We start from the raw sequence: 17,695 nt of genomic DNA, 5'->3' as shown, positions 1-17,695 counted from the left end.
CATTTTCTCTGCCTGCCATGTCGCGTCGCATTTCTCCTCCCCCCTCCCCCCAGCCGCCTGCCTTGCCTACTCTCCCGCCCCCTCACTTCTTGATTGCACGGCCGCTAGGCCGTGCCTCCCCTACTCTCCTCCTCCTACTCTCCTCCCCCCTCCCCTTATCTGGCCTTCCCTCCGTCTGTTCCCTCTCCCCGCTCCGCCCCCTCCCCTGCCCGCAGTCTGTTCGAGACAAGACGAGAATTGAATTCCCTCTCAATAGGTAGGATATTTTACATTATACACCACTACCTGTAAACAAATGTGACAGAAAGGTAAAATAAAGTCACGTTCCAATTAGGAAAAACATTAGCTGTAGCTGGAGCTCGAGTCAAGGATACCCGTGTTGTACGGCATTCTTTTAGTCTGTATCATTCTTTAATCTGCTCTGCCTGTAAACGGTATATTGACAAACTAATGTAACCAAAAAGCTCGTGCTCAGTTAGTTCGTTGTGTATCAACACGTATAATGGGTGTCGGGAGAACACACCTAATGGGTCTGTCTTGAGAGTCGTCCCAAAAGCGATTCAGTTGTCGTCAGCTTCAAATGTTTTCCTCTGGATTCAATCGGTGTTTTAGATTTTTGGATCTGTATAAGTTTCATTATGTTTTTAACAGTTACATTTTACTTCACCGGAGTCTCGAGTTTATATTAAATTAAACCTCGGGGCCCTGTCCACTTATATTCCGTCCATACAGGGCTAGGTGAGCAGTGTCTTAAGCTGTGCGCAGGTGCAAAAGAGTAAAGTATATTTGCGCGCTTGTCTGAAAGAGTAGTTCATCACAGTGTAGCCTCCTCCCTCGAATCACGCTGTGCGCATGCGATCAGTATTTCATGTTGCGCATGCCTATGGGATACACGCATGGTACCTTGATGAAGCTTTTTTTCAGGGAATTGTGTTCATAGTTGGGGTTTCTGGGTGAACCCCAACTCACCCTCACTCACCCTCAACCCCTCACCCTCAACATCAACCCCTCACTCACCCTCACTCACCCTCACCCACCCTCACTCTCACTCACCCTCAACCCCTCACCCTCACTCACCCTCAACCCCTCACTCACCCTCACTCACCCTCACCCACCCTCACCCTCACTCACCCTCAACCCCTCACCCTCACACAGTGCAATAGGTCTCGGAGCATTTGAGTTAGAGCTTTTAGAAATGTTTATGGCTTTTTTTTTTGTAATTCTTTAGCATTGGCTACAGGAAACAAAAATGCTAAAGATTTACAAAAAAAAACCATAAACAATTCTAAAAGCACTAACTCTAATGCTGCGAGACCTATTGCATTTCCAATGCTTGTCTTAGATTGTTGGGAACCCCCACCATTAGATGCTTTTTGGGGACCTTGTGAAGACTTCCGGTTTTCTCCCCACCCTTTTGGTCTTGCGTCTTCTGATCACCACCTTGGTTCTGGACCTTCTGTCTTACCTTGGTTCTGACCCATTTGCCTGCCTTCTTTCCCAATTCTTGGGGAGAGGTGAGGTCAGATCAGAGTCAATGAGGTGTTGGTGCAATAACTGGTTCTGACAATTATTAAGAATTTGTTCTCTCATAATCAAATTATACAATCCTGTATAGTCTTTGACCTTACTGCCCAGTAACCAGCCTTCCAGAGCCTTAGTGGCACAATCAAGTCAGTCCAGTCCTGAGTCTGTGTCTTCTGGGTGTCTCTGAACAGCAACCTATACTGTTCAGTGGTTACGCCAAACCCATCTATCGGAGCACTCTTCAGGACAGTGTAGTTAGCATCCTCATCACTAACTGCGAGGAGCTTGTCTCTACCTTTTTCTGAAAAGGAGAACCATAAGATTGCTGCCCGCTGATTTTGGGGTACCTGCTGTACTTTGCAAGACCCCACTTGTGGATGTCATCCCCACTCTGATAGGGAGGGACAATCTTACTTAGGTTTCTATGGTCCTTTGACCTTTCCCTATCTCTAGGGATATTGCTGCCACCAGTGTAGTGTAATCCACTCAACTTTTGCTCTCTAGCAAGAGCCAGGGTCTCTTTGGCAAGGGCAATTTCTTGCCTCTTGATCGTAAGGTTTACTTCCCTCATCCTAGCTTTATGCTCTCTTCTCTGAGGGGAAGTCATCCTCCTCCTTGCTGAGGTATCTGACCCTATTGAGTCATCAGAGTGGTGGGAGTCACTGGAAAGTGATCTCCTTCTGTGCACACTGTTAAGCCCACTTGGGGGCCTGGATTGGATTCTCTCCCCTCCAGTCCCATGTAGCCTTAGGTTGACTTGGTTCAGTTCTCCAACTTGGACCTGATCATCATCTTCTTCATCATCAGCACCCCCTAGATTGTTATCATGGGAGTCCTCTGTTGAGGGATGCCCCCTCCCCCTTCACTACCTGTCTGATCTGGGGTTACTGCCTTTTCTGCATCATACTCCACTAGTAGATCTATAAGGTGTCTCAAGGTTGGACTCTGTCCTTGTCTCAGTCTCCTGACTGAACACAAACTTCTAAGCTCATTAAAAGTAAATGTGTCATAGTTAGAAGGGACCCTGGGAGGGTCCACTTCTGTGGGGAGAGACACACTAGGCTCTCCTCTCAAGGACATTTTCTAGCGAGGTGTGGTGTGTGCACCTACCTACACTAAGTGTTACCTACTAAAACCTCTCTAGAAGTTGTAGTCAGGGTGTGCTAAGCCCCCCCTTCCTCTACAACAACTAAGTTCAGTAGAACTTAAGTATTTAAGAACTTGATTTATTTTGTGATCTTTCAAATGATATCTTAAGATTATATGATAAAACAACAGCAAGCTCTTATCCTATCCGGTGCACACCAATGTGAGAAGTTATCTGGCATATGATGTCCACTATTCTTGTGGGCACCTTGCACCAGTCTAAACGACCCTTATTGATGGTGGTTGTAAAGTCAACCTTATAGACAAGCTATCCTAGTAGTAGCATGGAACAGCCGTCTTAGGATAAAACTTCAAAGAGTATGTGAAGCCAGCTGTTTTACCATATATAATCCATTGAATACCAAATGAAAGGACACCACACAAGGTATATATCAAATATATATGTATTTATTACTAACACAACCCCTCTGCACTCTTTATGAGGTTAGAGTTCGAGATACGTTACAAGTTACTCATTAAGCATACTATAAGTTGCACAAATACAATTCTGCCCTAGGGGCCTCACAAACCATATACTAAGTAAGTGGTATAAGAACCACTTCAGGAATAGTAAATAGGCCTAGGGCATCGCTGGGCCTAAACTACAGAACCAAAGGTTAGGAAGTAGGAGACCCACGGGAGACGTGTGCTGTGTGGGAACACAGTCGCGAGTTACCATTGACTTACAATGGAGAATGAAGAAGTCACAAAGTTACTGATTAGGACACTTCCGGGTGGGCTACGGTGAAACCCCTTTTAACTAGGACACTTGAAGAGTCAATACCCACGGGAGCACCGGAGTACTCGAGTTACCACACCCAGGGAAGCCGGGTGCATTGGTGTCTTTTCGTGTCGGGTTTCGTCGATGCTTTCAATGGAGACCTGCAAAAGAAGTGCTGCAGGCGGCCGAAGTAAGAGTGTCCGGGAGGATCCATGGGTGGATCGAGAAACTGAAGAACCTGAAAGCAGAGGGGGCAGAGTCTGGGTCACTAGCCAGTGACCAGGAAGGAACCAGGATGGAACCAGGTGATGTCGCGATGCAAACAGGTGAAGAGGTGAAGCTTGTCTCTGGAGCCACGAGGACCAGGAGGCGTCGACGACGACCAGGAGCTGGAGTCGATCTGTCCCACGAAGGATCTAGTTGACTGCAGTGTCGGTATCCAGATTGGACCCAACAAGCCTTGACAACCGCAACCCACACAGGAAGTGAAAATTGGCTTCAGGTCAGACCAGCAAGGTCTAAGGGGCTTCTCCTTTGCAGGGAAGCTAGAGCTAGCCTGGAGCAACCAGGAAAGCAAGATGATTTTAAAGATTTGCCTTCAGGGGGCTCACTAGCCAACGAGCTAGCAACTGGGAAGACGCGTCTAGCTGAAATGCAGGAGCGGGCCCCACGTGGCACTCGTGGAGTGAGGGGGGCTGAGCTTCGGCGCAAATGGTGCTCGGGTCTGAGGCTTCTGGTACCCCAATGCACAACTGCGAGATACCTCAGGAGTCGATGAAGTTAGCAATTTGCAGGGAGTCTAGTCTCACGTCTCATGTCCGCCACTGGTCTCAGCTTTGCTGAGGGTCGGAGTCCAAAAAGTCTGGAAGTCCAGTCCTGAGTAGCTGAGTCGTCAGGTTCAGTCTGGAGCGTCGACAAAGCAAACCGGCAAGTTACTGGTGGTGCCTGTTTGGACAGGGTGGTCACTCCTTGACCACAAGGGAGATGTCTTCCGTCTTCTAGTCGATATATAAAGTTGAAGGTCCAAGAGTTTCGATTCAGAGTTTTGTTCCAGGATAATCTAATGTCTCTAGACACAGCTCCTATCTTTATACTGATCTAAGGGGCTGGATTACCTGCTAGGTCCCTCCTATGGGTGGACCTGGGAAGGGGGTGTTTACACCCCTTTCCCTTTGTCCAGTTTTGTGCCAGAGCGGAGCTGGAGTGCCCCAGCAACTGGTTTGAACTCGGCTATGCATGGAGCACCTTGTGTGCCCCAGGCAGTGTCTCGTTTTGCAGCCCTCACTGCCCCAATACACTAAAAGCCTGTCCAGGGAGGTGCCAGCACCTCCCAAGGCAGGAAACCTATTGTCCAGGCCTCCCCTACCGGAGTTTCGTCCAGCAGCAGGAGGTCAGACTTGTGTCTGTGGCAGCAGGATCCATTTTGCGATGCTGGGGCTCTGTTTTACTTTAACCGGGTAAAGCAGTAACCAACATGTCTTCTCCCTCTAGAAGGGTGTAATGCTACCCCCGCCGCCAGTATTGGCGTGGTGGGGGGGGGGGGTAGGATTCCAAAGTGTTTGACACCTTACACGACATGTTTTGATAAAGCCAAACCAAAGTTAGCATTAACCGCGGGGATTATAATGCACTTAAGAGTATATGGTATGGCTATATCATAGAACAGCTATAAGGACATGGTTCCGAAAGCTGCAGAAGGGCTCAGCTCATGCTAGAGCACCCTCTCACATAAAACCAAGCACTCTGCCTCCAGGATTGTCGAGGCCTACCATAGGAGTGACGTATAGGTTACTATGTGTCTATATATAAGGTAGATATAGATATACTATATCTAAGTAAGGGGTGATTACACCACCTTACCCAAGCTGAGTGATCAGCCTGTGGTGTCAGTTTGGATGGCCAGCCAGGGGTGGCATAATACCTGCTGCAGCCCCTGGTCGGCCTTGGATGCAGCTATGCCCAGGGTACATATGGTACACTATACAGGGCCTCACAAAGGTGACCCAATACCCAATCAGGTATGTACCTAAAGTACATGGTATCAATTGAGAGAGAGAACAGCTGGGATGTGGGTCTGATTAGCAGGCACACAGCCACACTAAAGTCGAAAAACCAGCCTCTGCCCTCACTCTTGCAAGCGTCCAAAGAACTTTGCGACAACTTCGCCAGCTTCTTCAACGACAAGGTCCTAAAAATTGAACTATCTCTAGACATCAGTAACGCGGCCATCCCTCAGACCCTCCTCTCTGGCCCCTCCCGTGGCTAAGCTTTCGCCACGTGCAGGAAACTGAGATAATCTCGCTGATCTCGACCTCCAAACCATCAGCTCACATCTCAGACCCCATTCCTCCCTCACTAGTCAAAAAAATGAAGCTCACCTTAGCACCTATCTGGGGCAAAATCATAAACAGCTCCCTACAAAGCGGAGTGGTCCCTGATTGTCTAAAAATGGGACAAGTCACTCCTTTGCTGAAAAAACCCGGTCTTGACTCTGCAGATTTGAACAATTTCAGACAGATATCTAACCTCCCTCTACTCGCCAAAACACTGGAACGCTGTGTTCTCCTGCAACTGACTCATCATCTAGATAACATCAATCTCCTGGATCCCCTCCAATCTGGCTTCAGACAAGGCCGCAGCACAGAAACCGCGATGCTGAACATCATAGATGACATTCACGGTTCTCTTGACGCTGACAAGTGCTGCCTTCTCATACTCCTTGATCTATCCGCAGCTTTCGACACGGTAGACCATAAGCTCCTCATCAAAACTCTGCAAGCAAGAGCTGGTCTCGGCGAAGTAGTTCTTGATTGGTTTTCTTCCTTTCTCCACAACCGTTCGCAAAAAATAAAACTGAAGAACTTCACCTCCGAAATGCAGCAAGTCAACAAGGGTGTCCCCCAAGGATCAGTACTTTCACCTCAGCTCTTCAACATCTATATGGAACCGCTCGCCAAACTACTCAGGAATGCTAATATCCTCTTCCACCTCTACGCGGATGACACGCAGATTTACCTGGAAACCTCTTCACTTAATGACATCCACAGACTAAATGCTGTCTTAAAAGATGTTCAAGACTGGCTGACAAAAAACCATCTGAAACTCAATCCCGACAATACCGAAACTCTTCTCATCTCAAACAAAGAAGACAATCCTCAAATCACTGAATGGCTGAAGTCGATTGATGCTCTTAAAGGTTCTCTCACGCCCACTGATTCCGTCAAATCTCTGGGTTTCACCCGTGACCCCAAATTAACCTTGACAAACCACATTAAGAACTCAGCAAAAAGTGCTTTCTTCAACCTCAGACTGCTGAACAAAATCAAACCCTTCATTCCAAACAAAGACCTTAAACTAGCCACTCAATCTCTAGTTCTATCTAGACTGGACTATGGGAACTCAATCCTTACAGGTATCCCCAAATCACACTTGGCTCCATTAAAAACAACACTACATGCGGCAGCAAGAATGATCACAGGAGGCAAACATTTTTGACCACATCTCCCCAGCACTCAAAGAACTTGAATGGCTCCCGGTGGAAATGCGTAGCACCTTCAGAACGGCCTGCCTAACACACAAGGCCCTCCACACCGGTAAACCAGAATACTTGGCAAACAAGCTCACAAAAGCAGGCCAAAGCAGATATTTGAGAAGCTCCAACTCCCAGTTGCTCATCCTACCAAAAACCAGAAAGAAGAAAACTGCGTACTGCTCCTTCACTGGAAATGCCCCCAAAATATGGAACTCTATCCCCCCTCATATCAGAACTCTACCTTCCTATGCGGACTTCAAGATCCAACTCAAATCCTTGTTCCTCACCCGCTCCCTAGGTCCTAGATAACTAGGATCTCCCTCTGAACTATGTGTTATCTCTGTATCCTTCTACCAAAAGTCCTACTGTTACGAACTTCTCCTCCCCCAATATTGTCTCTGAGGACTGCCTTTATTTGTTGCGTATCTTTTTGCTCATCATGCCATTCCTTTTACTGTAAAGCGCTCTGCTACCTTCGGGTCTTGTTAGCGCTATAGAAAACTTCTAAATAAAATAATAATAAATAAATCACTGCAAAAAGCGGGAGAGACCATATGAAGAAGACCCTACTCTCCTACACTGAGCCCAAGACCAGAGTTGCAGAGCCTCACTGCAGAGACAATATAACCCTACTTCTCCCAGTTTATGTACCACATCGCAGCAGTGTTGTCCGTCAAAACCTGAACCGACTGACCGCGAAGGGAGGGAAGAAAGGCCTTGAGAGCCAAATGTATTGCCCGCAAATCCAGAAGGTTGATGTGAACCAACCTTTCCGCCGGAGACCAAAGGACTTGGATCCTAAGATCCCCCAGAAGAGCACCCCACCCTAGAGTGGAGGCATCTGTGATTACTGTTGCCACCGGTGGAAGAAGATGAAAGGGCTTTCCTTGCGACAGATAGCCCTCCACACTCCAAGACAGATCCGCTACAGTGTCTCTGGAGATCCTGACCATCTCCCCGAGATCTCCTTTGTGCTGAAACCACTGCCTGCGGAGGCACCACTGGCGTGCCCTTAGGTGCCAGCGTGCATGGTTGACCAACAGAATACAGTAAGCGAACAGATCGAGCAGGCGTAGGACCTTCAAGACTGGAACATCTGCTCCATGGTGCAACAAATAAATCATCTCTTGAATGCCGTGAATCCTCTGCGGAGGCAGGAAAGCTCTACACACAACCATGTCCAGTACTGCCCCTATGAACAGGTTGCGCTGTTACAGCACCAGGTGAGATTTGGGCACATTTATCGAGAAGTCCAAGTCGAACGACAGCTGCGATGTCCTGTGCAGATGATGAAGCGCCATCTCTGGCGACTTCGCTTTGGGCAGCCAGTCTAGATACAGGAAAACAGGAATACCCGACTTCCTGAGTTGAGCTGCCACCACTGCCATCACCTTTGTGAAGACCTGAGGCGCGGACGTAAGACCAAACAGAAGGACTGCAAACTGGCAGTGCTGAAACCCTACCGTAAAACGGAGATGCTTCCTGTGCAACTTCAGGATGGGGATGTGAAAATATGCATCCCTCAAGTCGATCAACGCCATCCAGTCCTCTTGTTGCAGTGCCTGAAGAACATGAGCTAGGATCAACATCTTGAATGTCTCCAGTTTGAGGTTAAAATTCAAGATCTGATGTCTAGGATATGCCTTAATCTGCTGTCCTGCTTGGGAATCAGGAAATGACCGGGAGTAGCATCCCTGACCCCTTTCCTGCTCCGGGACCACCTCTATCGCACCTTTCGGCAATACGACTAGAACCTCCTGCAGCAGAAGCAGCAAATGGTCCTCTGAACACCAGCCCTGGCAAGGAGGAGGAAACTCCCGGAAGGGAAGGGCATACCCATTTTCCACAAGATTCAAAACCCCAAGTTCTGAAGTGATAGATTTTGAATCTTTTAGATAATGGGACACCCAACTGCCTACAGGGCCAGTATGCTCCAAGATGGGGCATCTAGAGCTGCTTTACTGTGGCACCAGTCGTGGGGGCAGGAGAGGAGGAGGAGAGTTGACAGGATGCACCTCGCAAACGACCACCACCCTTTTATCTGTAACATCTGTACAGAGGATTCTGGTGCTGCTGCTGCCCAAGGCTGCTGTTGGCCACGAAAGGAAGCCACCTTGCCAAAACCACAGTACCTCTTATATCCAAAACTCCTGATTTGGGACTGAAGACCCAATGATTTTGCAGTCGCTCTACTGTATTTAAATCTCTGCAGCGCAGAATCAGCCTTTTCACCAAAAAGCTTGGATCCATCGACCTGTAGGTCAATGAGAGTAGCCTGCACATCTGGCAAAAACCCAGAGGACCCGAGTCAGGCATGCCTCCTGGTGGTAATATTAGAACCCATCACCCTGGCCACTGAATAGCAGCATCCAGGCTGGACTGGGTAACTTGACAAGCTGCAGCCTGCGTATCCACCAGTACTTCTAAAAAAGAGCCACGATCACTGTCCTTTAACTTGGGAGCCAACTGTTTGGCCAAATCCATTAAGGCTTGAATATACCTCCCCAACAAGCATGTAACATTGGTGGACTTTAACACCATACTAGAGGAAGAGAAGGCCTTCTTGGCAGACTGCTTTAATTTATTTTTGAGTATCTGTCTCCAGTAGCCTGAGGAAAAGATCCTGCCGATTGTTCAGAACAGAAACCTGCACTACTAAACTTTCTACTGAAGGTTGAGCAGAAAGAAAAGAAGGATCACCAGGAGCAGGCCCGTACCTCCTTGCCACAGACTTTGAAACAGCAGGTGCAGAAAGGGGCTTCTCCACACCTCCATAATAGGCTCAGTCAAAGCCTCAATAAATGGCAAAAGAGGCTCAACCACAGAAAATGGAGAATGTAAAACTTCTGTAAGAATATTTGGTCTGAACTCAGCAGTGGGCAACTGAAGGTCTAAAAGTTCAGCAGCCTTCCTAATAGTATGGTACGGTGCCACATCATGAGAAGTCAAGGCATTTGGTGATGAAAGCTCCCACTCTGGAGAAGTGTCTAGACCACTCGCCTCCTGAAGGCACTCAAACTTGTCAACAGACTCTTCAATGTCACCTTCTTCAGCTTCCTCCAGCTGAAATTCTTCCTCTTCCAACAGCCTTTGAGCTTCTCTTCTTGACCGCAACTTCAGGACCGGCGTCGGCAAGCGCTTGAGACACCGGAGCTGGAGTCAAAGGAAGTGCTTTCGATGTAGGAAACAGGGCAAATCGAAGCTGAGAGGAAGAAGGTCTACCAGATGGCGGCAGAGACTGAGAAAACGGCGTCGAAAAGCTTGGAGCCGGAAACTGCCAGGACGGTGCCGTCGGCATGAAGGGCACGAAGGGTGTCTGGGCATGTTGCTGAAGAATACCCAAATTAAATGCAAGCGGACCCACTGGGCCTGACTGCGCACCAGTAGGGTAAGCTGCTCTGGCAAACATGCCGTACATCGCATTAAGAAAATGTGAAGGATCCGACCCAGGTCCAGAAAAGGGTGGATAAGGAGCCAAGCCTAAATTCACTTGAGGATGAGTAGGTGTTGGGGACGTCTGGACCAAAACAGGAGAGGTTGAAGGCACAGGGGAAGATATACTGGGCTCCTGAGAATCTCTCGGTGCCGGAGATAACCTAAGCGCCGGAGAACCATTCGGCATCGGAGACTGCACCGGTGAACCCCTCAACGTCAGAGAGGGAGCCAGAGTCGCTTGAGGAGAAGGAGAAGGTGACACCGAGATGACATTTTTAGAGCAACGTCACGAGGCCGGAGATGGAGAACTCAAAGCTCTATCCTTCAATGAACGACGCTGGAAACAGTGACTTCTCTTCTTGTGTTTCCTAGACTTCGAAGTATGCGAAGTCAACAACTTCGATTTTGACTTTCACCTCTTACCGCTCCTCTTATCTTTTCTTGCCTACGCCATAAAAAGCTTAGCCTCACACTCCTTCAAAGCCTTTGGATTCATCTTCCGACAACTGGAGCAGCCTCTGATGTTGTGGCTCGAAGAAAGACACAACAAACAGTCTTCATGGGGGTCAGTGATAATCATATGACCCCCCCCACACTCTATGCAAAGGCTTGAAACCCGACCTCTTTGATGTCTCCATAGGACTGCTACACCAAGGTAATCAGCAGATAAAGTAACTGTGAAGAAAATGGAGAGTCCCAGAAAACCGTTGCGCATCGACGGCGTGGAAAAAAGGGAACTGATGTCTGCGCACGGACAAGGTCTTCTTGTAGCTCCAGTGACGTCATGTGGAGTCGCGAACGAAGCCGTGCCATTATGATGTCCTCGTAGACGTGGGAGAGCTAGAAAAAAAAAATTCAGTGGAATCCTGGTGGGGGTAATTCAAAAGGTGAGGAATTCACAGGCAGATGTATCCATCAGAAGGTAGTGTTGATTGCCTCCGCCTGGAAGCGGCCACCACACCATATGTGATGTGTGCGGTGCCTATATAGTCGGCATCCGAGGGTGCAGTTTTTGGTCGTGACTTTGAGGCAGGAGGATGGAGTTACAAAGAAGACTGATCACTGGCGTGGAAAATTAGGGCCATTAAAGGGGAAAAAGCCTGCCACTAGAAATCTGTTCTTAGAGTGAGGAGAATGGGTTGGTAGGTAAGCAATCTGCAGCTAGGTAGAGCCTCTACCAGATGAGGGAGATCAAGCAATATATCCCCGAAAGGTGAATCAGTGAAACTATTTCATACCAAAATGTCCTGAAGGGCCGAACAGGCTAAGTGTCCGTCCCAAAGAACCTGACTGTCTAGGCAGTAGTATTTTGTGAACGTGTGGAGAGGCGCCAAGGATTCTGCCTCGTAGATGCCCAGGACCGGGACAGTGCTTGCTAATGCAGTGGTCACAGCCTTGTCTCTGGTGGAATGGACACGCAAACCCTCTGGGTGTTGCTACTTGGCCAACGTATAGCAAATCTTAATACAGAACACGATCCATCGGGAGATGGTCAGTTTCTGCAAAGCCTTTTGCTACTTTGTTCCGACATACCCCACGAAGAGTTGGTAGACCACCTGGAACTCTTTTGTCCGGTCATGGTAGAACAACACTTTTTTGGGGTTCAGTCGATGAAGATGCTCCTCCTCTTGAGACGGAAGTGGCAGAGCATAAAAAGTAGGCAGGGTGATGGACTGGCCTACATGAAAGGGAGTGATGAATTTCGGGAGAAAGAAGCTCTAGTTTAAAGAACCAGCTTGTCTGGGTAGATAATCAGGTATGGAGGCTTGAATGACAAATCCTGAAGCTAACTAACACTCAGGGCAAATGTTATTGTCACCAGGAAGGCTGTCTTGATGGTAAGGAGCCTGGGAGGACACTTGTGCAAGGGCTCAAAGGGAGCACACATCAGGAACGCCAGGACGTGATTAAGGCCCGAATGAGGCATGACGAAAGGAGAAGGAGGTAAAATATGTTGCAAACCTTTCAAAAATCTATGTACAGTAGGGGATTTGAAGAGGGATAGCTGGTCAGGCAACCCCAGAAAGGCTGATATAGCAGGATAGCCCTTGAAAGTACCCAGATCAAAGCAGCCCTGCTGGTTAAGGGTAATAATAAAAAGAAGAGCCTGAGAAAGGGGAGCAGAAAGGGGGTCAATCTGTTTTCTGCACACCCTAGCACAAACTTACCCCAAAGGCAGGTGTATTTGAATTTGGTGGACAGATGCCTGGCTGCCAGAATGACAGACTTCTAGAGGAATGTTGAAAGCTCTCACCTGTTGCCGCCCAATCTTCATGCAAGAAGGTAAAGCATTGACAGGTTTGGGTTGAGAATATTCCCTGCTGCTGCAACAGAGGATTCTCCCAAAGAGGACGCCTGATCGGAGGACCGATGAGCATGCTCAACAGCTAGGGATACCAAACCCTGCGAGCCCAGTCCGGAACCACAAGGATGACTTGGGACCGGTAGTTCCTGATCTTCTTGAGAACTCTGGGTAGGAGTGGTATGGGCAGAAAGGTATACAGGAGGCCTAAAATCTGCTTGAGATAAAAAGCATCTTCAAGTGAGAGTCGCCTTGGAAACTCTAGTGCGCAGAACTATAGACATTGTGCAATTCTCAATGACAGTGATGAGTTCTAACCAAGGCTCTCCTCACTGTTGAAAGAGACATTGCACCTACTCCGGATAGAAGTGCCACTCATGATGCGCTACGCATCTTTGGCTGAGTTAGTCCGCCATGGTGTTCAGAGAGCCCAACAGGTGTTGAACCAACAGGAATATGCCCTGACATTCCAGCCATGTTCATGCAAGCTTCCTGACAAAGGGTTCACAATCTCACCCCACCCAGTGTGTTGTAGTACCACAAGGTGGTGGGTTGTCCATGAACATCTGCACTAGCCCTCCCTTGATGAAGAGTAGAAAGCCTTCAATGCCAGTTGGATTATTTGAAGCTCTAGAAGGTTGATGTGGAGCCTGGATTTCATCAATTACAAGAAGTCTCTGATCTCCACCTCTCCCAGATCGCCCGCCCAATCCCAAGAGTGATATCTCAAGCTTTCAAAAAACAATTTAAAGCAGGGGATTTGAACAGGGATGGCAGATCTGACAACCACAGAAAGGCTGAGAAGGCATAAAGATAGCCATTTAAGTTGCACAAAGCATAGTCCTGCTGGCCAAGAGAAAGAATAAATAAAAGGACTTGAGAAAGGCGTGCAGAAAGAGGGTTAACTTGCTTTTCCGTACACAAATTTACCCTAACGGCAGGCATATACCATCTTGGTGGAGGGACGCCTGGCTGTCAAGATAACATTGCAGACTTTGTGCAGAAGGTCAAAAGCTGTCAACTGATGATGCTCAATCGCCACACATGAGGGCGGAGAACTGACAAGTTCAGGTGAAGAATCCTAGTCTGCTACTGCGACAAAAGATCCTCCAAAAGAAACAGCCTGATTGGAGGACCGATACACATCCTCAACAGCTCGGGATACCAGACTCTCCGAACCCAGTCCAGAGCCACAAGGGTGAACTGCTAGGGGTCCTTTCTGATCTTCTTGAGAACTCTAGGCAGGAGTGGTATTGGCGGAAAGGCGTACAGAAGGGCTGTGCTCCACTCGGGATGATAAGCATCTTCAAGCGAGAGTCGCCTTGGAGACTCCAGCATGAACAACTGCTGATATTGCACATTCTCAGCAGTGGCAAACAGATCTAATAAAGTCTCTCTCCAATGCTGAAAGAGGCATTGCACTGCCTCTGGATGTAGACGCCACTCGTGATCCACTACAGCTTCTTTGGCTGAGTTTGTACACCTTGGTGTTCAGCGAGCCCACCATGTACTGAACCACCAGGGTATATGCCCTGACGTTCCAGCCATGTCCAGAGACAAAGGGCTTCTTAACAAAGGCTCCATGACCTCCCCCAGTACGGTTTGGTGCAGTACCACATGGCGGTCGTGTTCTATGTGAACACGTGCACTAGCCATCCCTTGATGGATGGTAGGAAGCCTTTGAATTCCAGGAGGATCCCCAGAGGTCCAGTAGGCTGATGAGTAGTCCGAACTCCACAGGAGAACAAAGGCTTTTGATCTGCACCTCTCCCAGATGGCCAACTGATCCTAGGAGTGACACATTTGTCACCACTGACAGACCTGGTTGGGGAAGGGGGAGGGTCTGCCGCTGACCCAATAGCAGTTTGTTAACTATCACTGCAGATCTTTTGCAGTTACGTCTGAGATCTGGCTCATTCAAGAGAGATTTCCCTAACGCTGCGCCCACTGGAACTTATTGTCCCACTGCAGAGTCTGCATATGCCAACGCGCATGAGTCAAAAGCAGAATGCAGGAGGCCATGAGGCCCAACAGCTTCAGAGTCAGTCTCACCAAAATCCAGGATAGAGGTTGAAACATCTGTTATCATAGCCTAAATATCCTCGACTCACAGTTCAAGAGGACAGGCTTGAAACTGTACCTTGTGTAGCACAGCTCTGATATAAGGGAGTGTCTGAGAGGGAGCCAGGAGTGAATTCCATGCACTGATAGTGACCCCCAGCAAATGCCAGAGGTTCGCCTTGTCAGGGGTGGAAGACAACAGCCTGGGGAGAACACGCATTCAACAGCCAGTAGTCGAGATAGGGGAACACTGGCACTCCCATGACTCAGCAGATGAGCTGCAACCACCGGCATTACCATGGTGAACAAACAATGGACACTGTTAAGTACAAAAGGAAGCACAGCTAACAGATATGAATGTCAGCAGCCCTACATGCCAAGAACAGATGCATACTGGTAAGGAGCATTTTCCGTTCGAGGCATGTGGGCTGCTGAATTCATATCTTAGCATAGACTGTATAGCAGTATCTCCTCTAGCGGTTGTCACCTGTAAAAGCTGCAGCAGTTTGAAAAAGAGTTTTGAGGACAGCCTGGCCTACAGCAGCTTGCTGCTTAGCTTGCACGTCCTCACAGTAGTGTTTAGTGAAAGTGTGTATGGTAGACCATGTAGCTGCCCTACATATGTATTCTAATGGAATATTTCCTAGGAAAGCCACGGATGCCCCCATTTTGCGCGTTGAGTGGGCTTTTGGGGGAACTGTTAGAGTGCGCTTAGCCTTTTGATAGCATATTTGAATGCACTTAACTACCCATCTGGCTATTCCTGCTTTTGCAATAGGGTTACCCTTATGTTGTGGAGCAAAAGCAGCGCATAGTTGTTTTGTCTTTCTGAAAGCTTTATTTCTGTCAACGTAATATAACAGAGCTCTTTTTTCATCTAGTGTGTGTAGGGCTCTTTCAGCCACTGACTGCGGGTTTTGGAAGAAAACTGGCAAATCTATTGACTGATTGATATGGAACGTTGATAGAACTTTTGGCATGAACTTAGGGTTAGTACGGAGCACTACCTTATTGTGATGTACCTGCATGAAAGGTTCTTGAATAGTTAGTGCATGTAGCTCACTTACTCGCCTGAGGTAGGTAATGGCAACATAAAATACCACCGTCCATGTTAAGAATTGTAATTCGCACGAATTGAGTGGTTCAAAAGGTGGCCCCATATGTCTGGTAAGTACTACGTTTAAGTTCCAAACTGGCGAAGGTGGATGTCTTGGAGGGATAATTCTTTTACGTCCTTCTATAAAAGCTTTGATAGGTGGTATTCTAAACAGGGACATGTGTTGTCTGTTTTGGAGCTATGCTGCTATAGCAGCAAGGTGTACCCTTATAGAAGAGTATGCTAGATTGCATCTTTGCAGATGTAACAAGTAACAGATTATGTTCTGGGTGGAGGCATCTAATGGATTGATTTGGTTATTATTGCAGTAAATTACAAATCTTTTCCATTTAGCTGCGTAGCATGCTCTAGTAGTTGACCGTCTTGCTTCCTTGATAATGTTCAAACAGTCTGGAGGCAAGTTAAGATATCCGAATTCTAAGACTTCAGGAGCAAGATCGCTAGGTTCATCTGATTGGGATCTGGGTGCCTGATTTCTCCATAGTTCTGAGTTAAATGCTGTGGCGAGAGGCGCAGTCTTTGGTGGGGAACTACTGAGAGTTCTAGGAGCGTTGTGTACCATGGCTGTCTTGCCAATGTGGGAGCAACCAGGATCATTGTGAGTGACTGTTGCTTTAGTTTGCGTGCCACTAATGGAATCAGTGGGGTTGGCGGAAAAGCGTACGCAAATCTGCCTGACCAGTTCATCCATATCTCATTGCCCTGTGACAACGGGTGTGGGAGCCTGGCAGGAAAGGGCTGGCATTTTGAGTTTTCTTTTGTGGCAAACAGATCTATCTCTGGATGCCCCCACTTTTGGAAGAATGGTCGGCGGACTTGAGAGTGAATTTCCCATTCGTGTATCTGATGGCTGTGTCTGCTTAGTAGATCTGTCATATGATTGTCTATTCCTGGGAGGTGTTCTGCTAGGAGTAAGATGTTTTTGGGAATTGCCCACCTCTACATGCTCTGTGCTAGGTGAGACAGCTGCGGAGAGTGTGTCCCTCCCTGTTTCTGGATGTAGTACATGGCTTGTCATGTTGTCCGTCCGGATTAACACAGCCTTGTTGAACAAGTATTTCTGGAAGGCTTTCATTGCTAGAAATACTGCTAGCAACTCTAAGTGGTTTATATGCAGTGTCTTTTGCTTGACTGTCCAGAGCCCTTGGACTGTGTATTGAAGTAGGTGGGCTCCCCAATCTGTCAGTGATGCGTCCGCTGTTAGCACTACCTGTGGAACCGGCTCTTGGAACACTCGCCCCTTGGAAAGGTTTTGTGGGTTCCACCACTGCAGAGAGTTGTAGGTCCGACTGTCTACCAACACTAGGTCTTTTAGTTGCCCTTGAGCTTGGTTCCACTGCCGTGCAAGGCATTCCTGCAATGGAGGCATTTGAAGTCGGGTATGAGGGACAATGAATATGCAGGAGGCAATCATGCCTATAAGCTGCATGAACACTCGAGCTGGCAATGAGTGTTGTGGGTGAAATCTTTGAATTAGAGACTGCATGTTGGCTATCCTGGCTGAATTTGGATATGCCTTTGCCACTGAGGTATCTACTGTTGCTCCTAGATATTGTTGTATGTGGGAGGGCTGTAGATGTGATTTAGGGTAATTTAATGAAAATCCAAGACTGTGTAGCAGCTGGATTGTCTGAGACGTGTGGTTTGCACACTGTGCGTATGAGTTGGCTTTTATGAGCCAATCGTCCAGGTAGGGGCGTGTTGCCTTCTGAGGTGTGCTGCTACTACTGCTAGGCATTTTGTGAAAACCCTTGGTGCTGTAGTGACCCCGAAGGGTAGAACTTTGAATTGATAGTGGAGACCTTCTACTGTGAACTTGAGATATTTCCTTGCTGGACGAAACTCCGGCAGGGGAGG

General features: G+C 48.0%; 1 protein-coding gene across 2 annotated transcripts in view; it reads right to left on the bottom strand.

Moving 5' to 3' along the window:
- Positions 1-17,695, bottom strand: part of TDRD1 (tudor domain containing 1) — a 2,637,228-nt gene that overhangs the window by 1,349,698 nt on the left and 1,269,835 nt on the right. The gene's annotated exons all lie outside the window — the stretch shown is intronic.

This window comes from Lissotriton helveticus, chromosome 5_1, assembly GCF_964261635.1.
Source record: "Lissotriton helveticus chromosome 5_1, aLisHel1.1, whole genome shotgun sequence".
Lineage (NCBI taxonomy): Eukaryota > Metazoa > Chordata > Amphibia > Caudata > Salamandridae > Lissotriton > Lissotriton helveticus.
The sequence above is the reverse complement of the archived record's forward strand: the minus strand, read 5'-3'. Positions and strand labels throughout refer to the sequence as shown.